Below are 6,852 nucleotides of genomic sequence, written 5' to 3'. Positions count from 1 at the left end.
ATTATCTTCAGTGGCGTGCAGTTTTATAAATAATTGCATGCTATTCTAAAATTTTTCCATGAGGCTGAGAGAAAATGTTGCTGTTTTAAAGCTAATTTTCTGCAATTCTACACATATTGCCACATATGTCGCTGCATGTAGAAAATTCTAAGAAATGTTCAGTAATTGACACAAGCTGTCTCCAATCAATCAATGTCTGGTTGTGTGTTTGGCAGGGGGGGGGTTCACCTGAGGTGTACATTACAAAGCAGCATCAATGAGTTAGCCAGCTAACTAAAGATAAACAACCAGAAATAACCACAGATTTTCTGGTTCATTAAGAAATGTAAACTTAGATATGTGTTTTTGGTTGTGGAGTCAACTACATCATGCCATTTCAAGCTTCTTTTTCTAAAAAATATAAAGTTATGTCAGAATATTGAGCTGAATATTGAGCTGAGCTTTGTAGTATACCCCTCTGAGCCAGGGGAGGCTGAGTTCTGTGAATCTTGATCGTATACGAAACCTATCATTTGAACTCACAAATGTAAGAAGCTTGTGGGAACGTCAGCATGGAAGATCCGCCCATTAAATGTATGTCCTTTTTTTTTTTAAAGACAACTGAGGAAAGTTTTGATCCATTGACCTCTGGGTTATGGGCCCAGTGTGCTTCCAGTGCGCCACTCTGCTACTAACCACCCAGATTGACCCAAACCCACAATCCATGGCTTTGAAGGAAAGTGCCATATACATTAGTGTCACGCTTCTCTAAAGTAGAACCCAGAAGCAGACCAGGACAAGGAGAGTAAGACGAAGGTGAGTATTTATTTACAAGTGTAAATGTAGTGATAGAAAAATCCAAGTAGCGGAGCAGGCAGCGGAGGTGAGTTGATGGAATTGAGTAAGCAGATCCAAGGAAGTAACTGAAGTCACCGACGACCAGGTAGGGATGGGATGCGTGTTCCGGGTGAATGACTGTAGACAGAAAAAACGGAGGTAAGTTCAAGGCAAGCAAGACGTACAAAACAACAAAACAAACTCTATCAAACTGGAGGCTGATACGCTGGCACAACATACTGTTCATGGCTAACGATCCGGCAGGGAATGGATGTCAGGTCAGAGCTTATGAAGTGGAGGGGTGATGATCAGGACCAGGTGTGCAGATAGCTGATGGGATACAGGTGCGGGTAATCAGAGATCTCCCAACTAGCTACGTCGCCCGGCAACCAGACAGGGTGCGTTCCAGGGCACCGGAAAAACACTCCAGGACAGAACACAGGCAAAAACAGACTCAGGAAGCGGGATTCGTGACAGTACCCCCCCTCCGACGAACGCCACCGGGCGGACTACCCGGAGCGCCAGGGTGGAGGCGGTAGAAGTCACGAAGCAGGTCAGCATCAAGGATCTGACGCCGAGGAATCCAACTCCTCTCCTCTGGGCCATATCCTTCCCAATCCACGAGATACTGGAACCCTCGACCCCGCCGTCTGGAGTCCATGATGCGGCGCACCGTGTAGGCAGGACCACCTCCGATCATCCGAGGAGGAGGAGGGGGCAACAGAGGACTGAGGAGAACCGGCTTGAGGCAGGAGACATGAAAGGTGGGGTGTACTCTAAGCGTTGCAGGCAACTTGAGTCGGACCACAACAGGATTAATGATTCTCTCCACCACAAACGGACCAATGAACCTCTGTGACAGTTTCCTCGACTCAGTCCGTAGAGGAAGATCCCGTGTAGCCAACCAAACCTTATCTCCGACGGTATAAGCGGGGGCAGGAATACGGCGACGATTCGCCTGGATCTGATACCGGTCAGAAACTCTAAGGAGGGCCTTCCTGGCCCGATGCCAGGTCCGGTGGCAACGACGAATGTGGGCCTGGACAGAGGGAACCGAGAGATCCCTCTCCTGAGAAGGAAACAAGGGAGGTTGGTAACCGTACAGGCACTGGAAGGGAGACATCCCAGTGGCAGATGAAGGGAGAGTATTATGGGCATACTCGACCCAGGGTAACTGAGAGGACCAAGAGGTGGGATCAGAGGAGACAAGGCAGCGCAGCGTGGACTCCATCTTCTGGTTGGCTCTCTCCGCCTGACCATTAGATTGGGGGTGAAATCCAGATGTGAGACTGACTGTAGCTCCAATGGCCAAACAGAAGGATCTCCAGACAGCAGAGGTAAACTGAGGACCACGGTCAGAAACAATGTCACTGGGCAACCCGTGGACCCTGAAAACCTCCCTAACAAAGATCTCGGACGTCTCAGTGGCAGATGGAAGCTTGGAGATGGGGACAAAGTGAGCAAACTTGCTGAATCTGTCCACAATGGTCAGAATGACCGTGTTCCCAACAGAGGGCAACCCCGTTACAAAGTCCAGGGCCAGATGCGACCAAGGTCGCCGGGGAATAGGTAGGGGGTGAAGAAGCCCAGAGCTGGGCCGATTGGTACTCTTATTCTGCGCACAAACAGGACAAGCGGCAACAAACCTCCGGGTATCTTCTCCCATGGCAGGCCACCGAAATCGTCTGCGCAGTAGCGCCATAGTCCGAGCAACGCCAGGGTGACAAGCTATCTTGCTGGCGTGGGACCACTGAAGGACAGCAGAACGGACCGACTCAGGCACGAACAACCGACCGGGTGGACCGTTACCGGGGCCGGGCTGCGTCCGAAGGGCCGCCATCACATCCTCCTCAATCCTCCATGTAACGGCTCCCACGACAAAGTTCTGGGGAAGAATCGTCTCAGTCTTGGCCCCACTCTCCTCCGTCTTGGAGAACATCCGGGACAAGGCGTCCGCCTTGCCGTTCTTCGACCCAGGTCGGAACGTCAGGGAAAAATTGAAGCATCCAAAAAACAAAGCCCACCTGGCCTGACGGGAGTTGAGACGTTTAGCCGATTGCACGTAAGCCAGATTCTTGTGGTCAGTCCAGACCACAAACGGTTGCTCCGCTCCCTCCAACCAGTGGCGCCACTCCTCCAAGGCAAGCTTCACAGCGAGAAGCTCCCGGTTACCCACATCGTAGTTTCTCTCTGCTGGTGAAAGACGACAAGAGTAGAAGGCGCAGGGATGGAGTTTACCATCAGTGGAGCTACGCTGGAACAGGATGGCGCCCACCCCCACATTAGACGCGTCCACCTCAACAACAAACTGACGGGAAGTGTCAGGTTGAGAGAGAATCGGGGCGTTGGTGAATCGGCTCTTCAAGTCCAGAAATGCTCGGTCTGCCTCAGGAGTCCAACAGAAATTTCTGGTGCAAGACGTCAAAGCAGTTAAAGGGGCGGCCACCCGGCTGTAATCACGGATAAACCTCCGATAGAAGTTCGCAAACCCCAGGAATCTCTGGAGCTGAAATCTCGTACCGGGCTGGGCCCAATCCCGAACCGCCCGAACCTTCTCTTGGTCCATCTTGATCTCTCCCCTGGAGATGATGTACCCGAGGAAGGACATAGTGTGGGCGTGAAAATCACACTTTTCAGCCTTCACGAACAGGCAGTTCTCCAATAACCGCTGCAGGACCTGCTTGACATGCTGGACGTGGCTAGAAGATGAGGATATCATCCAGGTAAACGAACACAAAAATACCAATCATATCTCTCAGCACGTCATTCACCATACTTTGGAACACAGCAGGAGCGTTGGTCAGTCCAAACGGCATCACCTGGTACTCGAAATGTCCCATAGGTGTATTGAACCCAGTCAACCACTCGTCCCCCTCTCTGATCCGAACCAAATGATAAGCATTGCGTAGGTCAAGCTTCGTAAACACCGTAGCACCCTGTAAAGAGTCGAAAGCAGAGCTCATCAAGGGCAGGGGATACTTGTTTTTGACCGTAATATCATTCAACCCCCGATAATCAATACACGGTCGAAGAGAGCCATCCTTCTTGCTCACAAAAAAGAATCCTGCTCCCAGGGGTGATGACGAGGGGCGAATTAGACCTGCAGCTAGAGACTCCTTGATGTAGGTCTCCAAGGCTTCACGCTCAGGTCGAGAGATACTGTATAACCGTCCCTTGGGAAAGGCAGCTCCAGGGAACAGATTAATCGCACAGTCATAAGGTCGGTGGGGAGGAAGTGACAGAGCCTTCTGCTTACTGAATACTTCACCCAATTCGTGATATGTTTCTGGAACCAGGGACAAATCAGGGGGAGCAGACTCACTGACCTGACTGGGAACAGCATGAGAACAGGCAGTCCTAAGGCAGTTAGCATGACACTCAATGCTCCAACTAGTTACCTTACCCGTCACCCAATCAAACGAGGGATTGTGTTCTCTCAGCCAGGGGTAACCAAGAACCAGAGGAACATGGGGCGAAGGCAGAATGAAGAAAGAGATAACCTCTGAATGATTCCCCGACAACATTTTAACCGGTTCAGTCCTCATAGTGATCCGTGCCAGACTACTGCCGTTCAGAGTGGTTGCTTCAATGGCTTCCGGCAATTGCTCCTTGGAAAGCCCCAGCTGTTCCACCAAGTCGGCATCAATAAAGCTGCCATCGGCACCTGAATCGATAAAAGTGTTCATCGCTAAACTCTGATTCTTATTCATGAGGGTCGCAGGAAAACGGGGTCTGACAGGGTTCTTGGGAGGTTGAAACTGGCTCGCTAAAAGTCCTCCCAAAACTAGCGAGCCGGGCAGTTTAACGGGCGCTGAGGACAAGCGGAGATGTAATGTCCCGAGCTACCACAGTAGAGGCAGCTGTTGGTCTCACGTCTACGTTGGCGCTCCTCCTTAGTTAACCCGTGTCGCCCCACTTGCATGGGTTCAGGATCTGGTGGCAAGACACCTCCACTAATCCCGTGTGGGGAATAATGATCAACACGTTCTGGTCCACTTCCTGACCCGAATGGTAACCGAGTTGCTGATTGATTGGACGGGCCCCACTGCTTCTCCCTCCTTCTCTCTCGGACTCTATTATCCACCCGAATAGATAATGTGACCAAACTGTCTAGGTCACTAGGCTCTGGATAGGAGATCAGCTCGTCCTTGAGTTGCTCCGACAACCCCTGGTAAAAAGCCGCTTGTAGTGACTCCTCATTCCAACCACTCTCCACAGCCAATGTCCTGAATTAGATCACAAAGTCTGCCACACTGCGAGCTCCTTGGCGAAGAGAGAACAAACGTTTAGCTGCGTCCTTACCTCGGACTGGATGGTCAAAAGCTTTCTCATCTCTGCCGTGAACTCCTGGTATGACGCCATGCAGGTGTCCTGTCGTTCCCAAACGGCTGAAGCCCATTCCAGAGCTCTACCACGCAGCAGTTCAATAACAAAAGCTATCCTAGCCTTCTCTGTGGCGTAAGAGTATGGCTGCAGATCAAAAACTAAACCACACTGCATAAGAAATTAACGGCATCTTCCCAAATCCCCTTCGTACTTATCAGGCGTCGGAACCTTGGGCTCACGGAAGGAAACCGCTCCAGAAGCGGCAGGGGTGAAACAGGTGGTGGATGACCCGCCGGCAAACTGAGCTGATCCTGGATACTCGTCAAGCTAGCAGAGAAGTTCCGGACTGAAAACGCTATCTCCTGTAGCGCCGTGTTGTGTTGTCCCAATATCTTCTCCTGCTGGGTAATGGCATGGCAAACGGAGTCCAGGTCCGCTGGGTTCATCCTTGGCCGGATCGTTCTGTCACGCTTCTCTAAAGTAGAACCCAGAAGCAGACCAGGACAAGGAGAGTAAGACGAAGGTGAGTATTTATTTACAAGTGTAAATGTAGTGATAGAAAAATCCAAGTAGCGGAGCGGGCAGCGGAGGTGAGTTGATGGAATTGAGTAAGCAGATCCAAGGAAGTAACTGAAGTCACCGACGACCAGGTAGGGATGGGATGCGTGTTCCGGGTGAATGACTGTAGACAGAAAAAACGGAGGTAAGTTCAAGGCAAGCAAGACGTACAAAACAACAAACTCTATCAAACTGGAGGCTGATACGCTGGCACAACATACTGTTCATGGCTAACGATCCGGCAGGGAATGGATGTCAGGTCAGAGCTTATGAAGTGGAGGGGTGATGATCAGGACCAGGTGTGCAGATAGCTGATGGGATACAGGTGCGGGTAATCAGAGATCTCCCAACTAGCTACGTCGCCCGGCAACCAGACAGGGTGCGTTCCAGGACACCGGAAAAACACTCCAGGACAGAACACAGGCAAAAACAGACTCAGGAAGCGGGATTCGTGACAATTAGGCCACTGACACAAGTACAGACTGTATGAACTGAAAGAAGCAGGGAAACTGTGATCCCCTGCTCCATGTGCTTCCCATACCGTATGTCTTCGTTCTGTGGTCCTGTGGTTATGAATAGAAAAGTAATTTTTAGCTAGCCTCACAGAAACACACAAGACACAGTTCATGTTAACAGAGAAATGATTTTACTTTATTGTATAGAAACAATTATTTTGTTTTATATCATAAAAATATCATTATTGAGAATAACTTCACAGTTATTACAGTGCATTCGAAAATTATTCAGACCCCTTTACTTTTTCCACATTTTGTTACGTTACAGACTTATTCTAAAATATATATATTTTTAAATGTTCCTCATCAATCTACACACAATACATCATAATGACAAAGCAAAAACAGTTTTTTATACATTTTTGGACATACAAAAAAAACGGAAAAATACATTTACATAAGTATTCAGACCCTTTACTCAGTACTTTGTTCAAGCACCTTTTAGCAGTGATTACAGCCTCGAATCTTCTTGTGTATGATGCTACAAGCTTGTCACACCTGTATTTGGGGAGTTTCTCCCATTCTTCTCTGCAGATCCTCTCAAGCGCTGTCAGGTTGGATGGGGAGTGTCACTTCACAGCTATTTTCAGGTCTCTCCAGAGATGTTCAATCGGGTTCAAGTCAAGGCTCTGGCTGG

Source organism: Salvelinus alpinus, chromosome 35, assembly GCF_045679555.1.
Source record: "Salvelinus alpinus chromosome 35, SLU_Salpinus.1, whole genome shotgun sequence".
Taxonomy (NCBI): Eukaryota; Metazoa; Chordata; class Actinopteri; order Salmoniformes; family Salmonidae; genus Salvelinus; species Salvelinus alpinus.
The sequence above is the reverse complement of the archived record's forward strand: the minus strand, read 5'-3'. Positions refer to the sequence as shown.